The sequence below is a fragment of the Pongo abelii genome, chromosome 6 (assembly GCF_028885655.2).
Source record: "Pongo abelii isolate AG06213 chromosome 6, NHGRI_mPonAbe1-v2.0_pri, whole genome shotgun sequence".
Lineage (NCBI taxonomy): Eukaryota > Metazoa > Chordata > Mammalia > Primates > Hominidae > Pongo > Pongo abelii.
The window spans coordinates 153,124,794-153,130,793 of NC_071991.2; the positions used below are offsets into that span (position 1 = coordinate 153,124,794).

A 6,000-nucleotide genomic window follows, 5' to 3' on the forward strand; every position below is an offset into this window, starting at 1 on the left:
GGCCGACAGAGTGAGACTCCGTATCAAAAAAAAAAAAAAAAAAGAAAAAGAAAAAACAACTTTGTCCCAGACATGAGTATTCTGGGCTTCAGCACCTGGAGGTTCCGAAGACCCCAGGAGGGGGAACTGGACAGTTGGCTCCCGGCGAGTAGCCAGAGGCTAGGAGTGGCTGTTTCCCAGTCTTTCATGGGAAACCAGGAGTCCGATGTTCTATGTGAAATCTTGATCCACATTATGTGGGCTGGATTTGGACCCTGAGCCTCCAACCATCCACGTGGCTCGGGTCTTTGGCCATCACCCTCACCCATCACAGCTTCAGATGCCTCTGGCCTGTGTTTGTTTCCTAACCTGCTATAACAAAGTGTCCCAAGCTAGGGCCTTGAAACAACAAAAATTCACTCTCTCACAGCTCTGGAGGCCAGGCGGCCAACACTGAGGAACCAGCAGGGCCATGATCTCTCTGTGGGCTCAGGGAAGGTCCTTCCTTCCCTCTTCTTGGTTCCGGTGGCTGCTGGCAACCCTCGGCATTCTTTGGCTTGTGGATGCATCACTGCACCCCTGCCTCCCAGGGCCCTTGGCATTCTCCCTGGTGTATGTCTTTGTGTCTCCATCTTATCTTCTTATAAGGATGTTGGCCACTGGGTTAGGCCCCGCCCCACCCCACCCTGCTCCAGTATGACCTCATCTTAACTGACAACATCTACAAAGTTTCTATTTCCAAATAAGGTTACCCTTTAAGTTTCTTTTCTTTCTTTTTTTTTTTTTAATTTTTTGAGACAGAGTCTTACTCTGTCACGCAGGCTGGAGTGCAGTGGCGTGATCTCAGGTCACTGCAACCTCTGCCTCCCTGGCTCAAGCCATTCTCCTGCCTCAACCTCCCGAGTAGCTGGGATTATGGGCACCTGCCACCACGCCCAGCTAATTTATTGTATTTTTAGTAGAGATGGGTTTTACCATGTTGGCCAGGCTGGTCTCGAACTCCTAACCTCAAGTGATCCACCAGCCTCAGCCTCCCAAATTATGGTATTATAGGCATGAGGCACTGTGCCCAGCCCACACTGGATGCAAATTTGGGGGGCACTGTTCAATCCAGTGCACTGCTTCACCGGATTTGGGGCACGGTTCCACAACCACCTTAGCCTCTTCCTGTCCTGCCGACGTGTCTCTCTCCACATTGGCCCTAACTATAGTCAGAGGTCCACAACTGGCAGCAAAGGTTTTTAAATGGAAATAAACACACATCACCAGCAGGGTCTTTTTTTTTCTTTCTTTTTTTTTTTTTTTTTTGAGACAGAGACTCACTCTGTTACCCAGGCTGGAGTATAGTGGCACAATTATAGCTCACTATAGCCTTAAACTCCTGGGCTTAAACAATCTTCCTCCCTCAGCCCCTCTCCCCTCCACAACCCCTGCACCTGCCCAGGTAGCTGGAACTACGGATGTGGACCACCATGCCCAGCTATATTTTTTAAGAAAGTTTTTTACAAATGGGATCTTGCTATGTTGCCCAGGGGTCTTGAAATCCTGGCCTCAGGTGATCCTCCTACCTTAGCCTCCCAAAGTGCTGGGATTATAGGTGTGAACCACTGCCTAAGGCCAGGCAGCCTTAGATCATTCTTTATATGGTTACAGCCACAACTTCCTCTAAACACTGGCATGCTGGATTTGAGTGAAGAAAATTCCTGACTTTTATAGAACAGGGTTTCTCCACCCTCAGCACTACTGCCGTGGGGGACCCAGTGATCCTGTGTTGTGGGGCCGCCCTGTGCACTGTGGTGCTGAGCAGCGTCCCTGGCCTCCACCCACTGCATACCAGGAGCCTCTCCTCCCCTCCAGTTGTGAAAACCAGGAATGTCTCCAGCCACTGCCAAATGTCCCTTGGGGAACAAAACCATCCTCAGTTGAGAACCACTGGCATAGAACCTAGCTCCAAAAGTAGAAACTTGGGCTCAGTCATTCTACTGGGACGAAGGCTCTCTGCTTTCCAGTCTGATGGCCTCCCCGCCTTGGCCTTCCACATAGTTTTGTTCAGGTGGAGCCCTTTGTGCAGTTTGTCTTGACATCCTTGGCTATAAACTGAGCCCAGAACCAATCTGACTGTCCCCAGACACAAGCCGCCTAGTTCCTACAGGCATGCGTGCCCTGTGTCCTCAGGCCTCAACAGAGATCCGGTGCTGCAAACTGTGTGATCACTCACTCTTTCCTCTAGGTGTTAACAGGCTTCTCATTCCAGAAAGCCTTTTTTAAAAGGAAAATTTGGGCTTATACTATGCCAAAATTCTTGACAAGTAATTGCCTTCCGTGCTAAATGTTCATGTTTTTAGAAACAGAGATTCAAGAAATAGAATCTAAATAACATGTAGGTAATTAGGCTAGCCATGACATTTAAGTTCGAGAGGCTTCGATGACCAATTTAGAAGTTTCAAAACAGTGTCTGGACTGCGCAGTCTGGTGTTGGACACCGCCAAGCCTTCAACTGGCCGGTCCTGACTTACAGGCTGCTCAAAGTACGTCCTTCTCTTCCTCTCTCTGCAGTGTAGGATATCGGCACTTCCTTGTCAGATGGGGTTGTGCCCACAGAGACACGGCCAGCGTTCAGAGAGGGGATAATTCCTTATTTGTACTTCTGTTTCCTAAGAGCAGCTCGGTTGACCCTCTGGGAGCTTTCTCTGCATTCAGCTTCACACAATCACACCAGGCAGACAGCAAATAGGGAATCCCAGCAAGAATGTCAGGCCCAATGGGTGCTGGCCTAAGAGAGAGCCTGGGCAGAGCTCCAGGGCAGTGCCTCAGAAGTGGAGAAAAGGCTTGTTTTGCTTCACCAGTTCCCTAGAGCCACCTAAGCCCTGGGCCTCTGGCCACTGTCAGCCCAGAAGCAACAGCAAGAAGCCCCAAGCAAGACGAGCGGCCCTCGCTGTGTGCACTGTCACTTCCCCTGCGTGGATCAGGTTAAAGTGTGAGAACCAGATCAACCTGGATTCCAGACTGACAGCTTGAGCAAATAAAGCAAGATATGCGTCAGCATCTGCTCAAACTAATACATAAGATTTTGCAGAGATCGATGTCTAGGAGGATACTTCATAAGTTAAAATGATACTAACATTCAGAAAGGAAAAATTCGTTCTGAAAATTCAGCATGATTGGTTTTATAGCTGATTGATGACAAAGCTAGCTTCGTGGGTTCTGCTCACAGAAGAGAGCTGTGTCTCTGTGTGTCCCTGCAGGCTCTGTGTCTTCCTGTAGGTCACTGCCTTTCTCAACTGTTCTTAAACAGCCTTCTCCAGCTCTTTAGAAGGAGGACCCCAGATGGGCCGGGCGCGGTGGCTCACGCCTGTACTCCCAGCACTTTGGGAGGCCGAGGCGGGCAGATCACAAGGTCAGGAGATCCAGACCATCCTGGCTAACACGGTGAAACCCCGTCTCTACTAAAAATACAAAAAATTAGCCAGGCGTGGTGGTGGGTGCCTGTAGTCCCAGCTACTACTCGGGAGGCTGAGGCAGGAGAATGGCATGAACCTGGGAGGCAGAGCTTGCAGTGAGCTGAGATGGCGCCACTGCACTCCAGCCTGGGCGAGAGTGCGAGACTCTGTCTCAAAAATAGAAGGAGGACCCCAGATGATCCACTGCTATATTTTATGGTTCCTGCCACCTCCTCCTAAAATAGGTTGCTGAGAATCTTTTTTTCCAATCAAATCCAACTGAAAAGAATTTTAATTTTAAAATCCCATAATACCTCTACAATATCTTCCCATATTATTACAATGGAAAAACTGCCTCGCTCATGGAGTTCGGTCTGCAACACACATGTGCTTGTGCCTCGCCGTCTCCTGGCTATGCGTGTTGGGAGTCCCTGGGAAACATGACGGATAAAGTTCAACTCATCAATCAGGAAAATTCATGCCCTCACACTCCACCTGTCTGAGTCTACAGTCAGAAAACAAAACGTGCTCATTTCTCCTTTACCGCGATTAACAACCAAAAGAATCCCCAAATCGATACCCACTCAATGTCCTCCTAACAGGTACAAGCTCTGCACATCACTAGAGGATCTTCTATTGCAGTCAGAGTAACCAAGCATAAGCCGTAGAGTGACAACATCTGTGTGGCTCACACCACACAGGCAGCCGCAGAAACAGCGCCTCCCAAACGGCGCGGCCTCGCTCACCCTCAAAACCCACTCCGCGCCCGACAGGAACGGCTGGAGGGAGGAAAGAGCCAGGCACCTCTCATTCAGGGTCTGACATTTTCACTTGGCAGAGAAGTGAGTCTGCTCGGATATTCCGGCTCGGAACATGCCCGTTCGTCAAAGAGGGAGGGGAACCAAAACGAGCTTGTGCCTCATTCTCGATGGCTCTCCACGCAGAGTTAATGTGTGTTTACTCTAAGCGATGCCCAAGTGAGGCCTGCACAGCCACCTCGCCGCGGGTGCAGGGCGCGCCTCAGAATGACAGCGAGGTGCACGCTCCGGCCCGCGCAGAGCGGGGCCAGCTCCGCCACCCAGCGCGTGGGAAGTCCCGCAGCACCAGCAGGGTCCATCGCTTCGCTCCGTCCTGGTCCGGCGTGAAACCCCCAAGGGGGAAAGTGGGTATCAAATGTGAATTCCACTCGTCCACAGCGCCGGGCATTATGAAAATCTGAGCACCTTTGACCGGAGAAGCAATAGCTATGGGATTAAGGCGAATTTCTTACGGAGACGAGAAAGATGTGCAGTTTGTAATTACCTGCTCCCTGTGGTATAGAGTCCGGCCTTCTTGCCTGGATCTAACGGGACAAACTCTCAGCGGCTTTGCTCTCCCTGCATTGTTTCAGCACCCACCAAGAGGATTAAAAATAATCTCTTTCCCTTTTAATTTTGTGTCCCCCACATCCCCTCCTCCTCCCCACATCCCCTGGGGACAGCATGAATTTTTAATCCCTGAGGTTCGGGAGGGGGAGGGGGTGTTAACCCCTTGTTGAGGTGGCGACCGGAGGACTCGAAGCCTGGGGGGAAAGGTCCCCCTGCTGGCCCCGCCGGGAAGAGCACTGCGTCCCCCGAGGACACTGACATGCCTGCCTTGTATGTGCACTGCAGCGGGTCAGGGGCCCCAAAACAGGTAAGCAGGAGAAGCCGCCTTTCCTTTTCCCTGACCCAGGCACAATCTCCTGATGGCCTCAGGTGCCTCCTCTGGTGCCCAGATAGGCTGCCAGCCCACACAGCTGCTCCACGCCTTCGCTTTCTCTGCTCTGAGATAGGTGACTTTGAGCTCAAACACACACACACGCACACATGCATGCACACACACACACACATGCACACACGTGCACAGAGACACATATGCACACACATGTGCACACAGGCACACACACGCATGCATAGACACATGCACGCGTACACACGTGCAGACACAAATGCACATGTGCACTTGCATGTGTGCACACAGACACACACACACTCGATGCAAACACTTGCTCCTGTTCCCCCAGGTTTGAGTTTCCACCCTGGCCTTTCTGATGACGTCAGGCCTTAGCATGTGGGGCTGATCGGGAAGGCGGATCAGCTGCAGGGGCTGATGTCTCAGCCTGCTCCACTCACAGCATCGGGGGGTGGCCCACTGCACTGAGCAAGGCAACCCTGGTGGCAGGTCCGGGCAATTCATAGAATTGGGTCCTGAACCTCCCCTACTGCCCCCACAGCAGCAAGGGGCTGGCGTGGAGACTGGAACGTAATGGGACTCCAGCCTCTGGTGAAGGCCACAGTCAGGCCACAACTAACACGCAAAGCACAGGGCTTTCTGGGCACTGAGGGAGCAGACGCTGGGCAGCTCCTGGGCAGGAAAGACCAGGCTGGGGAGTCAGAGCTCAGCCTCTGCTCGGTGTCTGTGGACAAGAGATGCTGGAGGGCATCACCTATCTTCCTGGGAGGATGTGACTGAGGAGGTCGGCGGTTCTCTGGCTTTGGTGGGCACAGGACCTCAGCTTGGGGAAAGGGAGGTTGAGATAGCCCAGTGGTGACCTGGCTGA

At 52.0% G+C, this 6,000-nt stretch overlaps 1 protein-coding gene across 3 annotated transcripts in view; it reads right to left on the reverse strand.

The window, feature by feature from the left end:
- Positions 1-4,849, reverse strand: part of CNPY1 (canopy FGF signaling regulator 1) — a 38,411-nt gene extending 33,562 nt beyond the window's left edge. For all 3 annotated transcript variants that reach the window (XM_009243467.4, XM_054560056.2, XM_054560057.2), the window contains exon 1: positions 4,722-4,849. The gene's annotated coding sequence lies outside the window, so the exon portion shown is untranslated. The remainder of the gene's footprint in view (positions 1-4,721) is intronic.
- Positions 4,850-6,000: the final 1,151 nt, after the last annotated feature.